This window comes from Salarias fasciatus, chromosome 11 (assembly GCF_902148845.1).
Source record: "Salarias fasciatus chromosome 11, fSalaFa1.1, whole genome shotgun sequence".
NCBI lineage: Eukaryota > Metazoa > Chordata > Actinopteri > Blenniiformes > Blenniidae > Salarias > Salarias fasciatus.
In genome coordinates this window covers 23,450,220-23,468,361 of record NC_043755.1, presented here as the reverse complement: position 1 = coordinate 23,468,361, position 18,142 = coordinate 23,450,220, and positions in this window count along the sequence as shown.

The following is an 18,142-nucleotide window of genomic DNA, read 5'->3' as shown; positions in this document are numbered from 1 at the left end:
CACTCCAATCAGGCGCGTCAGGTTGGTTTAAATTGCTGAAGTAAACTGTATTGATGTATCTTTTGTCACAACTAATAAATAATATAAGATTGTTAAGAAAAGATAATATTGTCCCTAAGAGTTATTTTACTGGACCCTTTGAGTTATGGTGACCATACTTTAAAAACAACAACACCCTAATAGATGACTTGAAATTTTATTCATAGTATGCTTCCATCAGAAAATTCACTTTTATAACAAAATAATAACCAAAGACGCAAACATAGCTGCACAGATGCAACATGCTTCACGGAGTTTAAAATAATGTATTGGCCACAATTTTACATGGCACTGTTATCAAGGAAAAATGGAAGACTTATGTTTTGTGGGTTCATTTTTACAACATCTCGGAGTAACGGAATATGCACCTTTTTGAAAAAGACTCCCAATTCGGTAGTTCGTGAAAGAATTCTGACTCCATCTCCATGAACCTGGAGGAAAGCGTTTCTTTGTTTAAATGCTCAGGCTCTGTCTCCAAGGACACGGGGAAAACACACCTGTTTGAAAAGGCTGCGACCACCATGGCTGTTGGAAATGGTTCTTTTACTGCTGGATAACCTGGAATATAAATCAGCTTATATAGTGTCTGTTCATACGAATGCATAGACTCACCATTCTTATTGTTTATAGTGAATTGTTGTCTGTGTGTCTGGTGTCAACAATTAAACAAACAACAGCACCGCAAGTGGCCGTACAAAAGAAAAACCTACATTTCTGCTGTTTCTGTGTAAATGAACCTTGTTTTCAAAACATTTCTGTGTGAACATCAAACTTTTCTGAAACGACAATGTGAAAACGATGCCTTTTCAGGCCACAGAAACCCTTGGATGAAATACTGATGGAGACTCCTTCTAGCCAGGCACACGCCTTTACCTGGAGCCGCTATGACGTTTCACTGTAGAAACTGTACTAATGTAAGTCATTTACTGCATCCCCTGTTTTCACATACAGTGAGACCTCACGGTCATTTGCAGAACAGAATAAGCATGATTGAGACAAAGTTTGTGTTAATGGTTATAAAGGCAGTAGAGAGTAGCAATCAGCTGCTAATGCAGTGATGTGGTGTAGTGGTTCGCCCTGTTGACTCACCAGTGAACTGAAGCCTCTGATCTCAATGTGTTTGATACCCCTGATTGACAGTCTAAACGCATGAAGCTAATAAACGTTGCTCAGATCCCAGTGTGTGAGAATGTGTGTGTCAGTCTGTATTTATCTGTTGATGAGAGTTATCGCTAAGTCAGCTGGAATCAGTCCCAGTTAGAAAATCAAATTTCTGTAAGACAAGAACGCAACACAGAATGATGAAAAAAAAAAAAAAAAGACTAATCCCCAGAATAAAACCACCACTCCAAGCCCACAAAAGCAACAAAACCCAGAGCAAACAGACATATCAACATCAGTTCACACACACATCCCCCCATGTGAAAAAGTAGTTGAGTGCAAAGGAGGATTAGGGCCGTCCACAAACAACTAACAAAAAAGCCTTTCAAAAAAAAGACAGGTATTCAATAAATAATCCTCGTCTATAAATAGAGGCAGCTAAGGACTAAAAATACATGAAATGTCACAGTAGTGAAAAAGAAGAGCAGAAGAACAAACATGAACAAGAAAAGGAAATATGGAAAACAGAACACAACAAGGAAGACGACAGAGACGCAAGGCTGGGAACTCCCTACATGAACCAGGGTTTGACTCTCCTTCTGCCCTCTAACCCCAACAGAGCAACAGAAAGTCTCCTCTGAGTCTGGTTCTGCAGAAAGTCTCCTCATTCTGGTGGATCTACCAACGAAACAAATGAAGAGATGTTCTCGATAAGTCATGTTTTAGACAATCCAGCTTTCAAAAAACCCCTCTCTCTCCCCTTATCTCTCTTTAAAGTAATAATAAATTCAATAAACCCAGATTAACAAGCTTTGCGTGGGCGGCTGCGGCTCTGACATGTGACGTCTCCCCTCTCCGGTGAACGTAATGAAGTGGTGAACACAGCAGCTCTGGAGGTTCTGCATGCAGAGCACCTCTTGATTGAAATGCATGCTGAATATTTTAATACAAAACAGTGACAAGTGGGCTTCCTCATAAATGGAGAATGAGCATGGTCCCCTACGCTCAATGCATCCCAGGGCCATAACCTGACTGCAGCAATGACTGGATTATTAATACATGGGCTGATGTGACAGATGTGGTGGACATCGCTTTGTCCTTTTTGTCCTCTGTAAGATAGAGTACACACACACACACACACACACACACACACACACATGTGAGTAAGATCTGCTCAGATACGGTATAGATGTTGTTTACAGTAAATGTGACTGAGACTGAGTGCTGGCAGTGACCACTAGAGGGCAGCGCTGTACAGACTTCTGCTTTGATTTCTGAGTAATCACACCGCTCTGCAGGCTGAGCGGAGGCAGACTCACCCCACTGTCACTCCACACTCACGTTATTTTCACCTATTACTGCAGCACTCTACAATTTTATGCCTGTTTTCTCCCCCATTGAGTAATTACATAAAAAATCACATAGAAAGTGCTGCGTGGCGCCGCGATGGCACTGGACTCAGCAGGAGCACATTACAGCTGGAGCCATGTGATTCCGCATACAGAGAGACGACTCCTGCTGAAACAGGGGGTCTGCAGAGCGAGGGGCTGTTTGTGTGGATAATCTTTCCACCCATCCAACCGTAGATGTCACCTCTCAGGTCCAGGCAGCTGGAACTGATCCCGGATGATAATGGGAGCAGGGAAGGAGGCCACGTGCTGCAAGTCGCCCGACGCCCGTCCATCACAGGAAGATCCAATCGCATGTACACACACACACACACACACACACACACACACACACACACACACGAACGCACAAAGTTTAGTTGAAAGTGATGAAAAACATCTTTTATTGATGAAAAGAACTTGAAAAAACATTTTATATAACATCACATATAACAATGCTGTCTCTCTCTGTCGCTCTCTTTGTGTGTGTGTATTTGTGTGTGTGTGTGTGTGTGTGTGTGTACAGATGGACTAACAGGAACATGTATCAAGACTGTGATGTTTTGAAGGTTGAAACATTCTGTGTTATTCATGGTTTTGAAGGGAAGAGGTCTGAAGCGACTCAGTTTGAAATCCCTTTTGAGATGTCTTCTTCCCCCATCCAGCATCGCTCTCACATGACTGACAGATTTCACCGGGATGCTGTGAGCAGAGTTTTCTCATCTCTGCCACCTGATGTGTTTTCTTATGAATGAAGTGTCAAGGCCGATCGCTTTAATCCCATGAGATGGAAGAAGAAGAAGGAAGTCGTCATAAACTTGTGAGAGTGTGAAACACAATCAGGACAACGATCCTCAAACTATCAGTCAGACCTCGAAGACACCAGATCAAAGGGATTTCCTCGTGGACATGCTTCTATGTGATGAACTGTTTTCCATGGCGCACATGTGCAGTAGCGGTTCAGAACAGCTGTATTTTCCCGTTTCCATGGAGACAGAATCAAAGCATTTTCAAAATGTCCCACCTTGGGAGCTTTTTTTAAGAATGTGTATTTTCAGTGGTTCTGAGCTCTGGTGAATGGAGAAATAAAACACGATGGCAGTTTTTGGTTTTCACATAAAAACATCAGGGTGGAGCTGGGCCTTAGTTCACTTTTTCAAACAGACCCAGAAACAATTCACAGAATTTAAGGAAACGGTCATGACAGCTATTGCATGCCCCACTGCCGTAGTACAGTGGCTCTCCCTTCTTGATTCGCGACCCCAAATTTAACATGTACTGGTCTCCATGTCGCTGGTGATCTACTGAGAATGCATGTGCAAAATGGTGTGAAAGCCCCCCCTCAAGGGAAGATTTAGAATAAAAAAAAATGAAAAATGAAAGTTGAATCCATGAAGTCAGGCAAATGAAAACACAAAAAGTTTTTTTTTGTCAATCATATTAAGTGAATCCAGTGTCTACATGGACACCATATGAAGCGGTTGACTCAGTCTGTGACATGAGCTGAAGGCCTCTCTTCCTCGTTCCAGGTTCTGATGTTTAGCTTTGCAGTCAGCAGCCTTCAGCCCCGAGCAGATTGTTTTAGAAAATAATTTTAAAAGTTAAAACTTCAAAAATTACAAATACCAGTTTTCAGTTATGACTCCGGTTTCTTCATTGTGAGTTCACCATCGTTCAGTCGTGTAACAGCTGTCAGAAATACATCATGCAGCCGCACGTCACAGATATTATGTATGGAGGGGAAGATGAACTGATTCCACAAACTGCAAATGCGTTTAACGTCGGTTCAACTGAGAGGCGCCAACATGGAGCGTAATCAGCGAGGCTGAAGTTAACTTCCCAATCACAGCTTCCTGTTCGGAATTTAAGGGGAAAGATAAGGGAAAAATGTTTTCACATTTGGAGAAGCTATTTTTTCGTTCTCTGCCTACATTCTAACTGTCCTCTCTACAGTGGACACAGGCAACAGATTTGTGCCTGGTGATGCTTTTTCATACCGCAGTGCTAAGTAGAAATGAGGCATTACTGGAGCTAATGAAATTGCTGAAGCCTAATACAGAATGGTAAACTTCTTTACAATGGTCAGTATGTACAAAATTATACCTTTTTCAATAAGCATGCAGTTAATCAGCAACTCTTAGTTGCCTGTAGGTGCGAGCCTCTCTGTGTTTGGCCTGATGGGCTGTAAACCATGCATACTGCCCTCATGTTGTCATTTCAGTGGGATTTGCCCTTTGACCCTGAACAGGGCAGAGCACTGGCAACAGATTAGGTTTAAAACATCCTCCTGTCTGCCGAAACCCGGGATCAAACCAGGGACCTTTAGATCTTCTAAACGCTCTCCCACCCAGGGGTGGACTGGCCATCTGGCATACCGGGCACCGTCCCGGTGGGCCGTTTACCCAAAGTGGGCCAGTCCGGGCCGCGATGATTTTTTTTCCCTCTCTCTAAATTCCCTCCAATTAGACCAGCCAATTGGCTACAGAGGGCTGGCGGTGTATAATGAGCATCAACACATATTATTGGTCTATGTTTGTCATTGACAGGCCCAGAGGGCCCTGACAGCTGTCAATCACAACACAAACCAGGGTGGGCGGGGCCTCACGGCATGGGCCGCAGCTCGCTAACGTGACGCGGCAGGTGGCTTGTGAGCGCCGTGAGCGCACATTTACGATTTTGAAGTTCATCAAAAACCGACTCAGAAGCACTCTTTCATCCGATAAACTGGAGGCATTTCTGCTGACGGCCACAGAGAAAGATGTCCTCATGGCCCTGGACTCTGACTCTGTGACAGACAGACCTGCAGAGAAGAGAGAGCTGCTTAAAAAGCTGCTACACTGATAAGGTGAGAAATATTTCATATTATTGTTAACATATAACACACATTATGGACGTTGTGATTCTTTGTTATTTTAATGATGCTTTTTCAGAAGTGTTATTGTGCTGATGTGTTGATCCTTAATGGTGTGATCATGTAAACTAAATTATCAGTTATTCTCCATTACAGGTTGTAATGATGGATTTGAGGAGTCGTTCTCCCTCTGCTCTAAAGTACATTTGGACTTGTTCTTCCATTTGGGACCACTGTTAGAATTTGGTGTGTTTATTATGTGTTTTTAATGTAATATAGATTCATACTTTATAGGGATGGGACGAGATCTCGTGTCACGAGATCTCGCGAGATCGAATGCCGTGAGATTAAGTACGTTTATATCAAGGCAAAAACTCTTTATTAACTGGAATATTGACGGAATGATACATTACATGGCGCACAGCCATATAAGCACGTGCAAAACCCTGAATGTGCTCATATTCATATTTAAAAACCCGGTCGAAAAGGACATGAAATACTGTTCTGCGCATGTTCTATCTGCAAGGAATCTTGGTCTTTTGAGTACACAAACTACTTGTGATACAGTTTAATTGATACGACGTAAAGAAAATGTGCGGAAACGGTCGTTCAGTTCTTCTCTTTTATTGAAAAAACGCTGCATCGCATCAATGAACATTTTACCACGTCTTGCCGGCTCACACTCTTTTTCTAACAGCATGCAGAGAGAGCCTGCACCGGCTGCGGCGCCCTTCTTCCTCTGTGGTGTCTGTGTAAAATAAGGTTGAACATGCCAACAGCGCACCTAGTGGCATGAAATGCAAATGCAGTCATGGCGTCATCTGTGCGCCGCGGTTTGAATGGGAATAGGCGAACTAGGCGGCCGCCTCGGGCGCAGTGTGGAGCGGAGGGCAACGTGACCGTACAAGGGGCACTCCGACCCGACACTCCATGCTCCGACGTTGCATGTGAGTACCGCGCTGCCCCCCCCCCCAACCTCAGCACCCCCCCCCCCGCCCCCCGCCCCAGTCTCGTCTCGTCTCGTCTCGTCTCGATCTCGTCGACTCAATCTCGCGAGACATCTCGTCCCGTGAAATTTGTGTCTCGTCCCACCCCTAATACTTTATAGTTATTATCATTTTAAAAAGTTTTAAAAGAGAACTCACATCCCAAAAGTTTTCAACTCTAGGTGCAGCAAAGAGGAAAACATTTTCGTCATTTTTCAGAATTAATAATGTGTCCATATCTCTCATAGGTTGACCGCTTGATGTGTGAGAGTTTGAGTTGTTCCCCCTACGTCCATGTTGGAGGACTTGCTCTCTATTTGCCTTCACTGCACCAAAGTTTGGCTGTTGAGTTTCCTCTAGTATGGCCAGTTTATAATTTTTTCTTTATGATTTATGAAATCATACTTAATTTGTGATGATTACAGATTTAATGTATCCAGTTCTCTCTCAGCCCCTCGGAAGTGCGTCCCCTGATCAGAGAGAATCTCAGACGGTTTGCCTCTGCGAGCGATGAATCGCCTCAAAGCCAAGAGAAAGGCGTTGGCGTCAAGGCTGGCCAACAGATCCAAGTGGACACATCGAGTTGTGAGGCATTTGAAGATGACTCCCCAACGTTTCTCACTGCGCCACCCAATCTTGATGGCATACGGTCCAAAGCAGTCTACCCCTGTTGAGAAGAATGGAGGCTTGAAGAGCCGTAGGCGTGCGGGAGGTAGGTCTGCCATTTGTGGAACCACTGGCTTCCCGCTCCACTTCCTGCATTCAGTGCAGATTCTCTGATGGCGCTTGATGGCTTGTCTTCCACGCAGTACCCAGTATAGGCGCCTGATCTCAGCAAAGACTCTGTCTGGCCCTGGGTGGAGCAGACGTGCATCGACATCTTGGATGAGGAGTTTTGTCACTGGATGCCCCGGATCCAGGACTATGGGATGGATGTCGGTAGAGTAGGGGGTGTCAAGAAGACGAAGGCGCCCACCAACACGAATAAGGCCCATAGTAGAATCCATCTCCGGTGACAGCATACTGAGCCTACTACTGGGTAGTACTGGCTTGCCAGCTTTGAGGCATTTAATCTCCTCTGGGAAGCAGTCAGCTTGGCTGGCCTGGAGCAGGAGTACTTCAGCATCATGGATATCAGATGGAGTTAGAGAAGGGTCAGCAGCCACCCCGTGAAGGAGCTGCTGGGTGGCTTTGACCAGGTCTGACCAGCTGCGGAACTGTGTGGCACCTGGTGTTTGTACTGGGTTGGTAAGTGTGAGTCCACAGAAGATACTCTGCTTGAGCTCAGTGGTCTCTTCTGGCCCTATGGAGGTGGGGATTGATGGCCATTCGTCAGGTGAATCACGGAGGAATGGTGGGCCTTGCATCCACCGACTTGAACCTGCCAGTTCAGCCAAGGTCTTGCCACCGGTGAGATCATCAGCAGGATTATTGGCTGAGTCCACATACTGCCAGGTGTGCCGAGCTGTCAGATCCTGGATCTCAAAAACCCTGGTTCCCACGAAGACCTTAAACCTGCAAGACTCTGATGTCAGCCAAGTCAAGACCGTGGTGGAGTCAGTCCAGAGAAACGTCTGAGTGATGTTCAGGGTGAGCTCTCGATGCACAAGAGAAGACAGCTGGGCTCCTGTTAGGGCTGCGCAGAGCTCTAACCTTGGCATCGACTGTTGGCGCTTTGGGGCCACTCTTGACCTTGCCATGACGAGTGACACATGGACTGTCTCGCATCTCCTTATCGTGAGGTAGGCTACCGAGCCATATGCCTGCTCGGAGGCATCGCAAAAGATGTGCAAGACGTAGTCTGTGGCTTCAGTGGCGACGTCTCCTAGCGCGTAGGTTCGCGGGTAGGGAGATATTCGCCAGCTCGGGGAGTTCTCTCTCCCACACAGACCAGGCCTCAAGAATCTCAGGAGGAAGGTTTGGGTCATCCCAGCTCCTCTTCTTTGCACACAATTTCTGAACGAGGACTTTGGCCCGTGTTGTATAGGGAATGATGACTCCAAGAGGGTCGTATTTGCGAGCCAGCACCTTGTAGATATGGCGCATAGTGGGACTCTCACCTTCCACAAGGCTGGGCTTGTAGCCAAGCTGATCAGTTGGACAATGCCACCGTAGACCCAGAACTGGTTCTTGCGGGTCGGTGCCCTTCCCAGCCAACCACAGCTCTGTGCTCTCTGATTTTGCGGCTGGAGGCAAGTGAGCGACAACAGATGAGATGTTACTTGCCCATTGTCGGATTTCGTAACCTAACAAGGCAAGGCACTGCCGCATCTTGTCGATGAGGAGTTTGGCGGACTCAGGTGTCGAAAGGCTCTGGAGGCAGTTGTCCACATAGAATGACTGCTCTATGGACTGTAGGATGTCTTCGTTGAATCTCAGTAGTGGCTTGTCTTCAGGTAGGAGACAAACCTGGTGGAACATTGCCCGGATGTCTCCACAGATGGCAACAGCGTACTACCGGAAACGCAGGAGGACTCCTATGAGTGACGGTCCAAGGGTCGGACCTGGGAGGAGTTGCTCGTTGAGGGAGAGACCATCATAAGTGAAGGAGCAGTCACAGACCAGACGATCCTTGCCGTTGTGCTGGACGAGGTGATGGGGTATGAACCATGACTCGCTGGATTTATCCACCTCCTCTGGCTCCAGTTTGACCACACACCCTTCATCAATGAGCTTTTGGATCTGTGCTTCATATAACTTGGCCTTGGCTGGGTCTTTCAACAGACGCCGCTCAGTACTGTGGAGCATTGGCATAACTGCTTCAGCTGTGGCTTTGAGCGGTGGGGCATCCTTAACTCGGAGCACGGGTGTAGCGTAGTGGAGTGTGTCACCAACCTTCACCCTCTCAGTACATGCTTCCAGGATGCTCACAGCCTCTTGATCCAGATGGGAGCGAACTTCGAGTCGTTCACTTCGGAATGGGAGCACGACGAGCTGCCACAGACGTTCAACATGCTGGTAGAGGTCACCTGTTGCTGGTTTGAGGGAGGTGAAGTAGCGTGACACAGCATGAGATCCGAGACCATCCGGACCCTGAAGTGCCCACCCGAGAGCTGTGTGGACTGCTGCAGGTCCCCCCCTTGGGCCCAAACCTGACTGGCTCTTTGGCTGTAATGAGGTGGGTACAATCTGCACCAAACAGCAGTAATGGTTGCACGTCACTGAAGTTCTGCAGTTGGAGGCCCCTCAAATGGCGGTCAGGGTTTCCCTCAGTGCTTTATAGTGTTTTTTTTACTTACTCCCCTCCCCCCGCCAGGCTAAGCGTCGTTTTGTTTTTTTTCGTAAATATGTTTTATTTATGAGCCAAAACAGCGATACCAAAGACGGTCTCTAGAGCTTTTAATGGCATCTGGTGATACGGTTGCAATGGCGACACCTTCTGGTCGATACGTGAACACACAGGGGCCAGAGGTGAGGCGTGTTTTCATCAGAGAGCCGCGGCAAGTTGCTGACGCAGAGCTGGTGCGAGTTAGCATGGATGCTAGCAGCACGTCGTCAGAGCAGCCTTCTGCGAATCGCGATGGTAAACATCGAACTAGCGGATTTAATCCAAAATGGTTCATGGTGTATTGTAGGTGTATTCTTAGTTCTTGTTGTATGTCTCATTTGTATCATTGTCTTGTTCTATCTGGTTTTCAGGTCTTCTATTTAATTGTGTGTGTATATTTATCTTACTTCTTTTTCTTATTCAATTGTTTAATGGTCTTCATGCACTGCGTTTTATGAGTAGTTGTTTTAGCCATTCTGCTCACTGTTTTATGTACTTTGCTTATGTTCTTATTTATAATTGTTGTATGTAGTTATGGACCCCAGGAAGATTAGTTGTCACCCTGGGTGACAGCTAATGGGGATCCAATCTTTAATAAATAAATAAATGTTCTATCCTCAGAATGATTCACTGTCCAAACGGTGGAACTGCGGTGCTTCTGTTTAATGAACCGTCACGAACAACATGCTTCATCAGTCTGGGGGATTCCATTCATACACATTCTTCTTCTACTGCTTCACACTGCACTATACATCTAACAGTGACACTGCACCCTCTGCTGGACTGAAGGAGGTACTGCTGGACTGCTGCACTGCTGTGAACTCCATATAAACAACAAATACTTAAAGAACAGAAGAATATTATTAACTGTAAGCAATCTAATCATTTTTCTTTAGTTTTACATTCAAAAAGTAGACGAGGTCAGACAGTCCAGTAGATACCTCTTCAGCCTCTGAGTGCCCTGTTTTTACACCTTGATCATGTTTGCACTTTTTTATTTTGTTTAATTTATTTTACCTTTAAATGTGAACAGCAATGCCTTGTTTTAAGATTCATTAGGATTTAACTTAATTGAAAACAATTGATATTTATTTTATTGTATTTTTGTGTTTGTTAAAACTTTAAGATTATGCCTTTTTGTAAGACTTTGCATTTAAAGGGCAACTCCGGTTTTTTTAACACCTGGACCGTATTTATAGGTGTGTGCATGCTCATATACTCACTCAGACAAACATCGTGCAGCTCGGAGTCCTTCAGAAGTTATTTAGATCCAAACGATGTAGCCGCACTAGCGGGGGTGCCACAGCAATGGAGCGTTAGCGTGGGACATAATCTCTGCAAAATCGCTCATTTCGGCTGTATTTCTTCATCCACCGCCAGTGTTATCATAAAGTCAGCTTGTCTACCGTCTTATGGTGGGTCATCTGAAGAGCTGACAGTTTTCGCTAACTTAGCCACAATTAGCTCAGATGGGAACGTTGCGGAGCTCCTCTCCCCAGCAGAGAGGCACTTTGAGTCGGCCTCGGCTGTCACGGTGCCCCGGCGTCTGACTTCCAGGGGCCGAGTTGGAAAATGGCCCTCAGCTGCTCCACGGAGGCTCTGGACACCGGCGACGATGCACGGCTCGCGCGCGGCCGCTGGACGTCTCTCCTCGCCGGGAGGATGCGTATCTCCACTCCCCGGCAGATGCGCGCTCCACGACGGCCCGCCGCGCTGAGGCCGGAGCTCTCTCCTCGCCGGGAGGAAGCGTATCTCTGCTCCCGGCGGATGCACGCTCCACGCCGGCCGCGGGACGCGCCGACGGAGGAAAAATACAGCCGAAATGAGCGACTTTGCAGAGATTATGTCCCACGCTAACGCTCCATTGCTGTGGCACCCCCGCTAGTGCGGCTACATCGGTTGGATCTAAATAACTTCTGAAGGACTCCGAGCTGCACACTGTTTGTCTGAGTGAGTATATGAGCATGCACACACCTATAAATAAGGTCCAGGTGTCAAAAAACCGGAGTTGCCCTTTAAGTAATGTTAATAAATGCTTACAATACACAAAACTTTTTTTTTTTTTTTTTTTTTTTTTTTAACATAAACACGGTGGGCTTCTCCAGCAGTCCAACCACCGGGCTTAGCAAGTTTTCTGGGGGAAACCCTGGCGGTATTGTCTCTGAAGTGTGGTCACAGGGTAGGATTGCTCTGACGGAGCTAGCTGACCTGCTGTGAATGCACCTTTAATCAGATGCTGTTCTGAAGGTTGCATCACGTAGAAATCAACCGACTCACCATTGAGGTGGGCCACATCCTGGCGGATAGTCCGAAGATCCAAGAACTCTGCTTCCCCTTTCAGCTCCAAGTGCCGAGCAGCAGCTTGCAGTATTATTGTGCGTTCAGCACCATCATCGAGGATTGCATACATTTAGAGTGATTTGCTGCCATGGCTGAGGATAATCGGCACAACCTTGAGAAACACCTTCCCTCCTTTCCTGGGATTGGCGAATGAGGTTCGATCTCTCGGTGTGATGAGATAAACGTGGGAGCCTGGCTTTGCGATGGCATGGAGAACCCTGAGGTGAACCTCCTGACACTCACTGCATGCCTTTTTCAGGGTGCATGCCTCCTGTCCATGGCTGGTGCAACCACAGTTACGACATCGCTTGCTGTCTGCTATCCACTTCTCAATCTCTTCTGGTGAACGCTGGACAATGACGGAACACTGTGACAGGTAATGGTCTGCACTTTTGCAGAAGAGACACATCCTCTTGTATTTCTGATGTTTGACCTCCGACTGAAGCACCTGCTACGGCTGATGGCTGTCAGGTTTGGGCTTGTCGGATCCATGATAAACTGACACAGGCTGGATCTGAGACCTTGGTACTGGGAGTCTCTCTCTCTTCGTGGGCTGGGTTCTTTCAGAATGGTAGCGCTGCGCCATCTTCGTGGATATTCTTTGTGCTTCAGCCTTGACCCTGAGCCAGTCTGAGAGATCCCGGAGGTTGTATGGATTTAGACTGCTGGTATTGAGGCGACCTTGGGTCTGTAGATGCTCCACAAAACTGTCTCTTGAGTACTTAGGGAGTTTACTGAGAAGCCGATTCACATGACCAGTCGACATCACTTCCATACCATTAGGCCCCTCCAGTGACATCAGCATTCCCACCAGCAGATCGACTCTGAGGGCGAAGCTCTGGAACGCCTTGGAATCACCTGCTTTGACATCAGGGGAGGTCAGGATTGCTGCAATCTCACTTTGAGCGAGTTGATGTGGCTGCCCGTATTGTCTCTGAAGTGCCTGCATGGCAGCGGTGTAGGGCTGTGCGTAATGCCTGCAAGACTGGGCTATCAGCCTGGCTTCATCCAGAATTAAGTGCTCTAAAAGTACTCGGTACTTGTAATGTTCTGAAAGTTCAGTGTGGGGACTGAGTAAGTGGTCTAGCGCCATTTTCAGCTCAGCAAACTCTCTCTCACTGTCATGGATTAGCTTGGGCAGTTCAGGTGTCGGAACTGGCTGCCTGGGAGCCTGGAGATTGTACACTGCTTGTGGTGGTGTATATGGGGGCTGAATGGCAGACTGTATGTTTGGAGCTGGTGTAAGCTGAAATGTAGCTGGACCGGATGGTGGGAGCACCAGCTGATAAGCTGGCTGAGTCGATGCTACAGGCTGTGGCTGATACACCGTTTGTGGATGATGGGTCAGTTGGTATAATGGCTGCTGATACACTGGCTGTGTCGGGATGACTGGTGGAGGTGGACACGCCGTCTGCAGGGGAGCAGCTGGGATGTATGGTGACTGCTGAGTGTATTGCAAAGGCATTGCATTGAGCTGGTGGCCTACTGAATGTGGAACAGCTGCAGCTGGTGGTTGGTACACCGTGTGAAGACTCGCTGCAGTCTGAGGTTGAAATGTAGGCTGCACTGGCTGATAAGTAGACTGATGCGCTGAATATGTAGGAGTCACTGGCTGATATTGAGGCTGTACAGCCACAGGTGTGCTGCCGTGAATAATCTTCACAGGTGATGGCGTAGACTGAGCTGAATGATAGGCAGGTTGGTATCCTGTCGGTGTCTGCTGTCCAAGGGAGCTCACTCCTGGCATCACCTGGAAGTTAGACTGTGTAGTGACTGCACTCATCACAGTGGGGGCTAGCAGCCTAGAAACTGCTCCGAACTGTGTTGTGGAGGTTACTGTTGGAGGCAGGGACTGAGTTAACAGGGGCTTTCTTGCCTATTTCCTGTTATGGCTTGAGAATGTATTGCTGCTGTTATTGTGATGAGTGGCAGCTCACCTTGCTGATGTGTAGGCAGTCTCGGCTGGTGGGATAGCAGTGGCAATTGTGGTGGTAGAGAGAGGCCATCTCGGCTCGAACCGAAGCTCCGCTCCATGAGGTGCTGACTGCCGACACTCTGCTCCGAGGAGGTTGGAGATGGGGGCTCGACACGCTCTTCCAACTGACCATGCAGGCTGCGAGGGTGAAGTGCCGTGTCCCACTGGTTGACCTTATCGACTACTCCTAGTGGTGAGAGACAGGGAGGGGGTCCGAGCACAGTGCGTGGCTGGCCATCTGTAGAAGCAAACTCGGTCTGCAAACTGCGTGACTGCAGCAGTTGTGCGCTGACGCTCCTGCTGTCTTTGATGAGAGGGGCAGTATAAGGCATGAGGGACTGTGGTAGGCTGATGTCATACCCTAGCTGTCGTAGCTGTCCTCCTGAAGCTCCACTTTCAGTTGCTGCTGTTCTCGGTGTGTTCATGGCGCCGTCGTGGGTGAAGTAATCCGGCTCGAAGGACTAATATTGCGAATTCTTTGCTGAACGGGGATGCGGGAACCACCCATCCACGACGGTTGCTCCGGTCAGAGAGGCAATGGACACCGATAATGTCTTTCAATCCTTCTTTAATGAGGCTGAAGGACTGACCACAACAACTGAATGGATGATGAGTGAATGAATGATGATAAATGAATGATCGAATGTAGAATGGTTTCTGGAACAGAATGATGAAATAAAGATACACAAATAATTACAATGACATCAAACAGTCCCATACAATGGGATTAAAGCAATCAAACTAAACAAATTCGCCCTGGTAGCATTTCCAATACACACATCATACAGCAGCACAGGCAGCATAGCAGCGCTAGCCGATTAGCATTAGCTTCGAACAATAACAGAACTGAATCTACCCACAAATGGCTCATTTAGCTCACACGGTGGCTAACACCTGCTAACAGGGGTGCACAACATTCACCTCACATGAAAGCTAACATGCTTCAGGAACATATCTCTACTCACTCTCTTCACGAACGCATTCTCTATGAAAGATCAGCCGCAGCACCGGGGATTAGCTCCGTCCGCGTCTGACCAGGACCCCATAGCTGCCCGAACGGGAAGCCTGACTAAAATTAAAATAAACATCAATCGCAAATAACAGGGATAACAGGGAATTTGTAACACAATATGTACACAGAAATGTAATCAGAAATAATCATGGGTCCTGTTGCTCTAAATAGTTGCATTTGAAAAAAAGAATAAAAAAAAAATAGAGAGGAGCCACAGGACAGGACGTAAACAGATCCTGGCGCTGCAGCTTTCGCTCTTTCTTTCTCCATTAACTTTGATGCTACAGCTGTATAATATGTCTGCATAGATATGCTTCAGCCCATCCACTCTTTTCATGATATATTTCTACTGAGGCTCTCGTTAAATAAATGTCTGGAGGGAACAAGCCTGTGCAGAATGAGCAGAATGAAGTCCTGTCTAATTTACATATGAGACATATTAAAGCAGCTCATTAATTAGAATAAACTGGCAGGTTAATTCCAAATAAAGGTTTCAGGTGCTTTCATGGTCATTTTAAAGCATAATTTATTTTTTTTTTTTTCTTAGAATTAAAAGTCCCATAGCCATAGCCACACCGCCCTCCCCACCCCTCAAAGCAGCTGGGGCAGCTCCAGCCCGGGGCGCTAAACCAGCTCGGACCGCCACTGCTCTCAGCTGCTCCGCTTGAAGAACGAGGACCAGAGTCCACAGCCTCCATCTCCGGCTGCAGCCTCCGGTTCCTCAGCTCGTCTGCTGGAGACTCTCTCACGGCCGTCACCGGGGCAGCAGGCGGGGAGGCGGTGCGGCGCGGGGTTCCTCGGCTCGGCCTGACCCCGGAACGTGAGCTCGGAACCGGACCGATCCGCGCTGCGTCCCGCCCTGCCGTCACTCCGCGGGCCCGCCGGGTTCATAACCCTGCCGGAGCCCGGGTCGGGCGGTGTGTTTAATGCTCAATCAGTGTCAAGTACATGCTGGACTGAATAAAACACTTTATTGCAGACTTCCAGTACATTAATCGCATCGTGCATGCACTCACACACACACACACACACACACACACACACACACGTTCACATAGTTTTCTCTTTCAATCTGTGTTTGGGTGAAAGCAGTCTCCAGCCTTTGCTGGTCAAATCCAAGTCAAAGTTGTAAGTTTAAAAGAATAATAATAATAATCGAGCCAAATGGAGAATTATCAAATTCATGATTCTTGAATTGTGACTCAGTTCAAGAATCATGAACCGAGTCTGACTCGATTCCCAGTCATGTGACCAGAGTCTGACTCCGTTTCTATAGTAACCCTTTGATGCTTTGATCATCAGAGCTCTGCATGCAGCCAGTCTGAACTGGATTTCATTTTAAATTTTTGCGACGTCCGGTGAAGACGGAGCCTTTTGCTGTCGAGAATTATCGTCCACCCACCTCAAAACTGCCCTTGTGGTTGCTGAGCCAGCGGTTGTCTTCAGATTCTTGCTGAATTTGAGCTTCCCAGTGCGTTCGACGGAGGACAACCCCTCAGGACCAGCCGTTCACTGAGAAATGTAAGAACTTTTTTTTAAGTCAATGACTACGTTTACATGCACTCAATATTCAGGTTATGGTCAATATTCCGGTTTCTGAATCATTTGGAATAACCCGTTTACATGCTTAAACAGACAGAGTTACTCCTGTTTACATGATCAGGGATATCCCCATTCAAACCGCGGCGCACAGACGACGCCATGACTGCATTTGCACTTTATGCCACTGGGTGTGCTGTTTGCATGTTCAACCTTATTTTACACAGACACCACAGAAGAAGAAGGGCGCTGCAGCCGCTGCAGGCTCTCTCTGCATGTTGTTAGAAAAAAAGTAAGCCAGCGAGACGTGGTAATATGTTTAATAATGCGATGCACCGTTTTTTTTCAGTAAAAGAGAAGAACTGAACTATAGTTTTGGCACATTTTATTTACTTAGTAGCAGTTAAACTGTGTCAAAAGTAGTTCCTGGACTCAAATGACCGAGATTCCTTGTGGGTAGAACATGCGCAGAGCAGTATTTCATGTCCGTTTAGACCGGGATATTCCGATGCGCGTTTACATGACCAGAAATTCAGGTTAGAAAAGGAGTAACCCAGGGGTAATATTCAGGTTTTTAAAACCGGAATATGAGCATATTCAGGTTTTTGCACGTGTTTACATGGCTGTGCGCAACCGGGTTATTGCCAATATTCTGGTTAAGAAAGGGTTATTGCTTGCATGTAAACGCACCCAATGTTTCACATTTTTACTGGAAATATAAAACAAAAGTGTTTTACACCAACGTTTCCTGAATTGGCAACACTCCACAACAACTTTACTGGCTTTTACTGTTTCATTTTGCTCATATTGTTAGATTTAGCAGATGTGTGTGTGTGAGACAGGTGTATATTGGACATTTGTGAAAGCAACATGTTCTGAACCGATGAATTTAAATGGAAATTGCATAGAAAGAGTGTCTGAATTTAAGTTTTTAGGAGTATTCATCGATGAAAAGTTGAAATGGAAGTCACATATTGGACACGTAAAGAAGAAAATATGTAGAAATATAGGTGTGATGAGTAAAGTTAAGGATTTGTGAAATTATAATGCACTGAGAATATTATACTGTTCTTTAATTTTACCGTATTTGATAGGGGTGTAACGATACACAAAAATCTGGGTTCGATGCGTACCTCGGTTCAGAGGTCACGGTTCGGTTCAGTTTCAATACAGTACGGAACAAAATGCAAAACCTAAATGTTCTTGTTGTTGTCCATGCTTCCCATGCCCGCCTGTCTGTGTCAGCTTTGCGGCACATCACCGATGCCAACGCTCTTCTCTCCTGCTACATTTGGGCTCAGCTGTGTACGTTCCATGCAGGCGCACTGATCCACGCATCCTCCAGAAGCTTTTCCGGCTCTCTAGACTGTTTATCTGCTCCTTTATTTCAGATTATTTATCGGAAATGAGGCACATACATTGTCAGGACGTTATCATTTAGTATCAGAGTTTATTTAGCCTTTTTTTTCTGTTTCTGAATCTCGGGGCGGTGGCCGAGCGATTAGATACTTTCACTCAGGGTGCGGACTATGGGGGGGCCAGGGGGGTCTCAGCCCCCCTTGATGAGACATGAGCCCCCCTGAAAACATCATTTGTGAAATTTTGGGGGGGCCCTAAATATTGGAAAAATGCTGTTTCCCCCA